The sequence below is a fragment of the Suricata suricatta genome, chromosome 15 (genome assembly GCF_006229205.1).
Source record: "Suricata suricatta isolate VVHF042 chromosome 15, meerkat_22Aug2017_6uvM2_HiC, whole genome shotgun sequence".
Classification (NCBI taxonomy): Eukaryota; Metazoa; Chordata; class Mammalia; order Carnivora; family Herpestidae; genus Suricata; species Suricata suricatta.
In genome coordinates this window covers 44,072,848-44,082,932 of record NC_043714.1, presented here as the reverse complement: position 1 = coordinate 44,082,932, position 10,085 = coordinate 44,072,848, and the positions used below count along the sequence as shown (strand labels likewise).

Below are 10,085 nucleotides of genomic sequence, written 5' to 3'. Positions count from 1 at the left end.
TGTATCATTTATCTTGAATGTATCATAGATAAGCTGCTATATAACGATTGCCACTTCAGATAGCTGTGAAATTAGGTGATTAACTAGTTGTTACTTAACCTTCTAATTTCTGTATAAGTCTAATTACATGAAACAGAAGTTGGTGTTTTGATTTTTTTACTTTGCTTTTCTGTTTGGAGTGTCATTGTAACTACTGTATCGTAAATGATGGGAAATAATTGCATATGTTAAAAAAATGAAACTTTATAAAGTAAAAAAAAAACCCCACACATCTGACTCACCCAGGATAACCATCTTATGTCCTATAGAGTGGGTTTGGTTCAAATTTTCTATCAAGTTGCTGAAACACTGAAATAATATTTCAAGGATTCCTGAGGATTTTATGGTCAAGAAAGTGTGTGAACTCCTCCTAAAAATAATTTCAAGTTGAGAGCAATTGCCCCAGAGGAAGGCCGGGAGAAAACAGAAATTCTGCTCTCAGGTCCAGGAAAAATTTTACATCAGGTCCTGGGAAAACTGCCAGAAATTCACATTGCCCTTGATTCCTTTTCCAGATGCCTGTTTTACTAGAGGGGGACTTTTTTTTTTTAAGTGTCTTCTGATATGTATGCATTCTTATTATATTTTAAACCCTTAATGAATTCCAAATGTACCCTTCACTTATTCTTGGGTACTCCAGGACTGAAATAAGTGCCAGGAAGGAACAAATTCTTTTTCTGAACTTTCACTCCCAGACTGCCACAGATCACTTCTGAATTGTCAATGAGGCACTTTTGAAACTGTGAGCTCCCAGCTGTCTTTACCTTCTTCAAGCCATTGTCACCTGGCGACAAGCTCCACTGGGTGAGCAGACACGGTACTTACTACCTGTATTTTTTCCTCATTTTTCTTTGTGCAAAAAAAGTACGTCTCATATGAAATGACTCTCAAATTCAGACAAAATTCCCAGTATGGATTATACACCAGTACCTTCATTTCTGCACCTCTAATCTGAGTGGTAACTTCCAAAAGCGATTCTAATATTTAACACCAAATTAAATCCTTACCTTTGCTTTTACAAAATGTTAAAATGTGACACATTAAAAAACTTAACAGGTCAAGAGAATGAGAAGACCAGCCACATATAAAATATTTGCAAAAGACATACCTGATAAAGGATCATTATCCAAAAAATATACAAAGAACTCCTAAAACAATGAGAAAACAAACAACCAGATTAAAAAGTGGACCAAAGACTTTAACAGACCCCTAACCAAAGAAGATACACAGATGGCAAATAAGCATGTGATAAGATGTTCCACATACTATGTCCTCAGGGAGAGGTAAATTCAAACATGAATGAGACGCCACTATGTCCTTATTAGAATGGCCAAAACCCAGAACCCTGACAACACCAAATGCTAACAAGGATGTACAACAACAGGAGCCCTCATTCACTGATGGTGGGAATGCGGAATAGTACAGTCTCTGGGGAAGACAATTTGTCAGTTTCTTATAAAACTAAACATACCCTTATTATATGATCCAGCAATGGTTTTCCTTGGCATTTCCCCAAGGTAGATGAGCTTTAATGATAATTGCTGAAACCCGGAAACAAGTAGATAAATAAACTGTGATACATCCAGACAATGGAATGTTACTCAGCACTAAAAAGAAAGAAAATGCCATGAAGGAAAGCCATAAAAAGACATGGAGGAATCTTAAATGCATATTACTTAGTGAAAGAAGCCAATGTGAAAAGGCTACATACTCTATGATTGCAACTCCATGACATTCTGGAAAAGACAAAACTACAGAGACAATATAAAGATCAGTGGTCACCATAGATTAAGAAGGAGAGAAGAATAGGTAGAGCAGAGCATTTTTGTATGTTACTATATGATATGATGTATGATTTGTATGATACTGTGATGGTGGATACGTGTCATTATACATTTGTCCAAACTCACAGAATGTGTAACATCAAGAGTGAACCCTAATGTAAACTGTGGACTTTGGGTGATAATGATCTGTGAATGTATTTTGACAAAATATACTATTCAATTTTAACAAATTAATTTTATGAATTTTAACAGATATACCATTCCAGTGTGGAGTGTTGAAAAGAGGGGAGGCTATGCCTGAATTGGGGCAAGAGTATATACGAAATCTCTATACGTTCCCCTCAATTGTGCTGTGAATATAAAACTGCAACAAAAAATAAATTCTACTAAATATAAATAGTTAAAAAACTATACATATGTTTAAAAACACAATTTAACTGAGTAAATTTTAAAAATTCTATGGTCTTTATTCGACAATTCAGGGATCAGGTAGCGTCCTATCTAGCATATAGAAATCTTCAAAGAACTCTATGAAATGAAAGCCTTTTATAGGCAGAAGGGAGTGGGGACAAAACAAAAGGGGGCAGAAGCAAAGAGTGGATTGTTTTGGGCAAGTGGATTCCTTTTGGGGATGGCAGGGGTCTATCAGGTGGATTACCTCAGCAGTGCTGACAGGGAAATTCCAGACTGACTAGTTAAGATTACATTTCTGGGAGAAGCTGAAAATGCAATTACATTAGGTATTAAGTCTGGGCTTAGTAATGTGGGCTAAGCATAAGTGATTCCATTTGGAGCCCGCTGTCTCTTAAAAAAAAAAATTGTGTGTGTGTGTGTGTGTGTGTGTGTGTGTGTGTGTGTGTGTACAAGTGACTGGACTCTTAAGGGTTAAGATATTAAAATGGTGTTAAATAAATAGCTGGTTTCTTGCTACAATCTTTCCCATCTTTGCATTAAAATACCATGTAAGGTTTTTTTTGAGAAATAAGAATTAACCATTGACAAAAGGAAGTTCCACTGACTATCCAGTACAGAGGAGGCTGAATCTAGAAACTTTATCATGGATAAATTATCCTCCGGAAAGAAGAAAGGACAAAGTTGGTAGGAAGAAGTTAAGCCTTCAAACTGTTATTCAGTTAAAATCTACAAACCCCAAAGAAGGTACAACAAAAGTACAGAGAGCTTGGGAGGCAGGAGAGGCTACTTACAAAATGTGATGGATAAACCCCAGGAATAAGGAACTGCAGATAACGCAGCATGTGGAAGAACACTGACAGCCTACAGTGTTCACACTTGTAGTTTTTACATTTACACAGCTTTAAACACACACACACACAAACACAGCCTCTCTTGACAACATAAATTCTCCTCATTGCACACAACTGGACAGCAGGGACAGGATAAAATCTTGTCATGGCAGTTGCACAACAGGTGATAAATGTAAATTGTCTACTGAATTTGGCCAAGGGAGCATGTGCTTGCACCCTCCTACAACTTTAGACCTAAGAGTTTTCAAGAGGATGGTAAGGAGAAGCAGAGGAAATTTCATCCATCAGTTGGCCAACTCAGACTGGAAAGCACTTTCTCTCACTGACGTGTAATAGGAAAACAATCATCACAACATAAGAGGGACAAAAATTTCTATAGTATAAGGAAACAGAGCACTATCTAAAAAATTCCAAGGAAGAGCATATATCTGAAAATGACTTACTATAGGAAAAGAATACTCTAGAAAATGTCTATGTCCTTATTAGAATGCAAAGAGATATGATACCTATCAAACAGTGACCCATCAGTTAAGAATGTAAGGAAATTAAAAATTTCACTGGAGAGTTAAAAATCTCATGGGCGGTAAGAAAGCAAAATTGACTTTGCTGATAATCAAATCAGTAATCTATAGGATTAATGTGAGTTTCCGCAGGGAACCTTCCTCACCTTTTTATGGATAGTTAACGCTTATAGCTCAGATTTCCCAAAACAGAATTTGCTCACCGTTATTAGCTGTTACTTCACTGTGATTCACTATAATTGCATTTGGTGTCTGAGTCTGTTTCAAGACTGTGAGCTCTTTCAGGAAGGGACCATGACCTACACATTTGTATTTCCAACAAGAAACATACCCACAACCTGTGGGTCCTCCTTAAGTGCTTATTAAATGTATGAAATGAAAGATCACAGTTGGCTTGGTTTTGTTTAGTTTTATTTTTGAAATCAATGTGCAAAAAACCCCATCTATGATCAAAGTATCATAGAACATAGGCCTAGAGTCTAGGATGTGGGGCTAGAGTTAAAAGGTATAGGCTGAAAAAAAAAAGCTAAAGAGGTAAAAGAATGAGGAGGATAGCACAAGTAAATAGTTTATTTATTTAAAATTTTATTTTCATTCCAGGATAATTAACATGCAGTGTTACACTAGTTTTAAGAGTATAATATAGTGTTTTAACAATTCTATATATTACTCAGTGCTTGGGGCACATGGCTCAGTCAGTAGGACATGGGACTTTTACACTGGGGGTCATGAGTTTGATCCTCATGCTGGGCATAGAGATTACTTAAAAAGAATACATTAAAAAAAATAAGTGTACTCTTAATTCCCTGCACCTATTTTACCCCTCCCCACGCCATCCCTCTGGGAACCATCTGTTCTCTGTAGTGAAGAGTCTGTTTTTTGGTTTGTCACTTTTCTTTCCCTCTTTTTGCTTCTTAAATTCCACATGAGTGAAATCATATGGTATTTGTCTCTCTCTGACTGACATTTTGCTTAGGATTACACTCTTTAGATCTGTCCATGTTGCTGTCAATGGGAAGATTTCATTCTTTTTCATGACTAATATCTCTACTTCTTTCTCCATTCATCTATCAATGGATTCTTGGGTTGCTTCCATATCTTGGCTGCTGTAAATAATGCTGCAATAAACATAGAAATGCATATATCCTTTCACATTAGTGGTGAGGGTTTTTTTGTTTTGTTTTGTTTTGTTTTTGAGAGGAAGAGAGAGAGGGCACTCATGACATGGGGAAAGGCAGAGGGAGAGAGAATCTTAAGCAGGGTCCATGCCCAGTGTGGAGCTCTATGCAGGGCTCCATCTCACAGTCATGAGGTCATGACCTGAGCTGAAAGCAAGAGAAAGACGCTTAACTGACCGAGCCACCGAGGCGCCCCTCAAATTATTGTTTTTGTGTTCTTTGAGTAAATACCCAGCATTGCAATTGCTGGATCATATGGTTGCTTTATTTATTTATTTTTTGTAAGTAATTGATAAATTAAGAAAATAATGAGACTATCAGTTTGATTTAGATTGAGAGGAAATGCTACTTTTCTAAGGTCATTCTAGAAGTCAATAGAGTAGTTGAGAATACTTAAACTGCCTTTTATCACCAATCAGTTTCCCTTTTCTTACACCCTAATTTCATTTGTTTCTCCTTCCCCCCGCCTCCTTTTTTTGTTGTTTTTAATGTTTTTATGGTTTTAACTTGCCAATGATGTCTACAGTATAACAGTGCTAGCAGTATGACAAACCCCAAGTTTCAGTGGCTTAAAAATTAGAAGTTATCCCTTAATAAAGTCTAAAGTGGTCAGAGAAAAGGCTTTCAGGGACCAGGCTCCTTTCATTTCACGTTCCCTCTAAAGCCTTGGAATCCTCTCCGTTCAGTTGGCAGATAGAGGCCTATTCAGGGACTGAACGGAGGTCCACAAAGGAAGGTTTTATGGGACAGGCCTACAGGTGGTGCACGACACTTTGGTCATATGCCATTAGTTAGAGCTCACGTGGCCACACCTAACTGCAAGGGAGCCCTGGGCAATGGTATCTGGCTGTGCCTCTGATAGAGCAAAATGGGTTTGGTGAAGTAGGCCTTTGCAACAAACTCTAGATTATTCCAATAATAGATCATCATGATCTAGAGCACAATGTGTAGCTCTCTCCTTTCTTACTCAGTGTTTGCAATAACTGATGGAATTGGGTATTATGATGTCCTGGTTAGTAGCTTGGGGTTATATAAAAGCCTGATTGACAAATCAAGATCTGTACCCAGTTCTGACTCCGAAGCCCATTGCACTGTGCTGCATTTCTCCAATTCAATCACAAGGTTAACGTGAGATTAGAACCTGGCTGAATTGAGATTATATTTAAAAGATCATGCAACTGCTGCTTCATCAGGAGAGTCAATCTTTCCAGATTTTTCCAATCTGAATGATGCATGTCTGCAAATTCCCCAAACTCTTTATTTTAATGTATAGCATAGACCTGAAGACATCATTATAGTTCCTTGCACGTGAATGGAGCAATATTCAGTCTTATCCCTTAAGTCTCATTAGTGCTAACAAACTCATACAAATTTGCATTTCCCAGGGGAACGTCTTTATACCTCAGTTTTTAAAGACATTTTAAATATATAGTTTCATTTTCCTTTCACAATCCTTTGAACAGTAGAGACATGTCTGCTTATAAATAATAGTTCAACTACTTTGTGCAATGAATGGTGCTAAGCAGTATGTATATAAGATTATAAATACTTCTGTAAGATACTTCTATATTACATATATACAAACTTCATTTAATCCTCAACACCACTTAACAAATTGTGTTTATTACCAGCATTTTATTGACGTGGCAATCAAGGCACAGAAGGTTGAGCGAGTTGACTGAGGCAACAAAATTGGACCGTGAAGAAAATAAAACAGGTCAGGCTACATGAAATTCTCCCAGTAATTCTCCCCCGCTCAAGTTCATAGGTCCTCTTCATTCTTTGTTTTTGCTGTTATCCTTGCCATATATATTCCTATCCCTTTATATACTTATGACTTGGGGCTTTCAGGACTGTCTCTATTCTTGCCTCCCTGCAACCTCATTACACCTTCATTCCATGAACTCAAATTCCTTGATTAGAGTATGTAAAACCTAATACTCCCTATTGTTTCATATACACATCCCTTGCTCTTTAAAACATGAAACAAGCATCTAATTTGTTTCCTAAAGTAAATCCGCAATGTATTAATGCATAGAAATCCCTAAACTTCCTCTAAAACAAAAATGCATATGTTCGTTCTACCTAGACACAGTTGAGATTAGAGAAACATCAATTTCCATTTTAAGATTTAACAATATTTTTTTAAATTTTTATTTTTGAGAAAGAGAGGCAGAGCACGAGTGGGGGAAGGACAGAGAGAGAGGGAGACACAGAATCTGAAGCAGCTCCAGGCTCTAAGCTGTCAGCACAGAGCCTGATGCCCAGCTTGAACTCATGAACTTCAGGATCATGACCTGAGACAAAGTCAGACGCTCACCGACTGAGCCACATAGGCGCCCCATTTAACAATATTTTCTGTCAAATTTCTGGTGCCATGCCTAGCACAAAAGCAAAGAGAACTTTAAAAGAAAGGGTTTTGAAATAGGTCTTTTAAGTGAGTCATTCTCGCAAAAGTTACTGGAGAGTCAAAGAACGGTGACTTTAAAATCTTAGAAATACAACCCTGATCAATTTGTTCACCCATACAGTCTTGTATGAATCTGACGTGGAAACTTGGGAGAAAATAAAAAACCCTGAAACTGGAAAACTCTCTTCCTGGTTTATACTTTACTATCTAAATGCCAGCTGGAACCTCAGGCAAAACATAATTTGTAGAATGGTCTGTGGCAGGAACACTGTATCCGACATACAGAACAGACAAGGCACTGGAAGAGTGAGGAAAGATTTTATGTGTCTGCTACTGAGAAATTCAGTCCTCCGGACAACTTGAGGCTGAACTCTTCTGAGGCTCCTTTGAGCTGTGCCTCAAGGCAGGCTTCCTAGTAGGTGCTCAATAAACCTGTGTTAGGAAGACAAAAGGGACAAACCCAGAAACACTCTAGAGAGAATTAACTGATGGTTACCAGAGGGCAGATGGGGGAAATAGAGGATGGGGATTAAAGAGTACACTTATGATGAGAAAAAAAATTAAAAGAAAGGATAGGCTGGAAAAATCAGTAAGGTCAAGATGGGAGTGTGCAAAGGGTAGTGGGAAGATTTGAGTTCTCACTGCAACTACAAACTCTATAGATGATTTTTGCAACTGGTTTTGCAGGTCATCCACGCACTAATCTTTTCTTAGCTCTAACACATTTTAAAGGCAGAAGAGGCAGAGGCACTTTACACTGTCAATGTATCTCTTTGAACTTCCTTAAATTGATTGGGTGGAGGCTCTACCGCTTTAGGTTGGCCCGTTTGTAGGGCACCTGCAATTTCCGCTTTTCTCTTTCCCCTCATCGTGGCTCCGGGTCCTTGCTCCTGGCCCTGCCTGCGGCCCCCTTCCACGGCCAGCTGGGTCAGCGGGGGCCCTGGGAACTACCACGTCCCGCAAAGCTTGCTTCGAGAGAAAATAGGTAATGATGTTTATGTTTTAAATCACTGCAACATGAAGTCTTCAACCGGACGCTTTATTTGGATAGGAACATCTAGTCTACAAGAAACGAGGCAATACGGTGCAATCTCTGCTCTTTGCCTCTCTTCGTGTTAAGGCCTCCAGGATGACCCGAACCCTCCATCTAGGAAAGCTGCCGTCTCCTCTCGGGAGTTGTAGGCTTTCGAAAGCGGCTGCCACTGCTTCCAGGCCTCACCTCCGGCCAGCTCCGCCCCGCCCGCCCCACCTCACCCCCACTTCGCGCCCCCATTGTCCCCTCGCAGCTGTCTCAGCGCACAGATCCCGAGGCCCCGACTGGAAAACCTTCCCGTCATTCAGCCCACACTCCGGGGCCGGACGCCTCACTCTATTCCAGGCCTTAAAAGGTCTAAGGCGGCTTTTCGCGAACCTGCAGGTAGAGCCGCGGCGGCGGAAGGAAAGGAGGGAGGGGCTGCGCGCTCAGGTCGGCCCCGCCTGGCGACGGGGTGCGGCGGGCTGAGGGGGTAGCGCGCCACACCGCCCCTCCCCGACCGTCTGACCGCGCCCTCCCCCCGCCACCCCTGAGTCCTGATCACAATGCCTGAGCGGCGGAGCCACTCGCGTAATCCAGCCCCGGGCGGGCCCAGGAGGCAGTTACCACCGCGGAGCACGGAGGGCGGGGCGGACCGGGGCGCCTGGAAGGGGATGGGGGGGATGTGAAAGCTCCCGGATGCTGCTGAACCGGAGCCCCTTCTAGAGGGAGTGACTGGCGCAGGCGCAGAAGGGCAGCACGGAAAACTAAGGTGGGGGTGGGGAGGAATTTGCTTCTTGCTGGTTTTGAGGAAGAGTGAGCCTGGGAAGGTTGAGGGGGATCCGTGGGGAAGGGGAGGTAGGAAGGTAGTGGGGGGCGAGGGGGAAATAAAAAAGGAGCTTCCTGCCCAGGCTCATTCTCCCAAGAGCAGAGAAGTTGGGAGCTGAGCGGGCTGGGGAGGAGTGTCGGCAGCGGGAGAGGTGGTGCGCTCCGCCGCTCGCCCTCTAGCGCGGGCGGGCAGGACGCGCGCGCTGGAGAGGGAGCGGCGGTTGCACTGGGCCCCCAGAGCTGTGGGCACCAATCAACGGTTGCCATAGCAGCGTTTGACGTCATCGTGCGTGTGGTGCCCCTGCTGCCGGGGCTGGTGATTGGAGGAAACCCCGTGTCTGCGGAGCGGCTGTAGCCTGTAAGCAGCGAGATCCAGGGACAGTCTCAGCCTCGCCGCTGCCGCCCAGAGACTGCTGAGCCCCCGTCCGTCCGTCCGCCGCCGCCACCCACCCCGGATACAGGTAAGGGACCCTGCCGCCGCCGCCTCGTCCTACTCCTTCCATTCCCAGACCAGCCTTCGGAAAGCGCGGGGGCCGTCCCCGCTCCACAGCCTCTCAGCCCTGCTCGGCCGGCGGTAGCGGCGCTGGGCTGAGGCGGAGACGGGCGGCGGCTTCTTTTCCGCTGGGTTCGGGCGGGCGGCTCGCAGCTGCCTCGGGCTACTTGCTTCCGGATCGACGCCTTGGCCCCGATGGGCGCCGGTTCCCGGTCCCCGACCCCCGGGTGGAAAGGGCGCCCACACGCGAGATCTCCGGGGACCCGCCCGGTCTCCGGCTCCCAGGGGTAACCGAGGCTCTGCCGGGCTCGATCGGTTCCTACCCTCGTCCCCCTCCCCCCCCCCCAAAAGCCCCTGCCTGGTCGCCGCCTCGCTCCCCGCTTCCGCCCAAGATAATGACTCGGCGGCTGCGGGCATTGCAGTGGCGCAGGTGAGGCCGCCCCCTCCCCTCGCCGCCCTCCCCTCCCCCTGCCTCTCCCGCCCGCTCCTCGGCGCTGCCTCCGCGCCCCGCGCTGCGGCGACGGCACCCAGCCCTCCCCCACCCGGGCGGCGGCG

At 43.8% G+C, this 10,085-nt stretch overlaps 1 protein-coding gene across 1 annotated transcript in view; it reads left to right on the top strand.

The window, feature by feature from the left end:
• Window positions 1-8,891: 8,891 nt before the first annotated feature.
• The window catches only part of YWHAZ (tyrosine 3-monooxygenase/tryptophan 5-monooxygenase activation protein zeta), a 31,120-nt gene continuing 29,926 nt past the window's right edge, over window positions 8,892-10,085 (top strand). The window contains exons 1-2 of the mRNA XM_029923285.1: window positions 8,892-8,981; window positions 9,310-9,498. The gene's annotated coding sequence lies outside the window, so the exon portion shown is untranslated. The remainder of the gene's footprint in view (window positions 8,982-9,309; window positions 9,499-10,085) is intronic.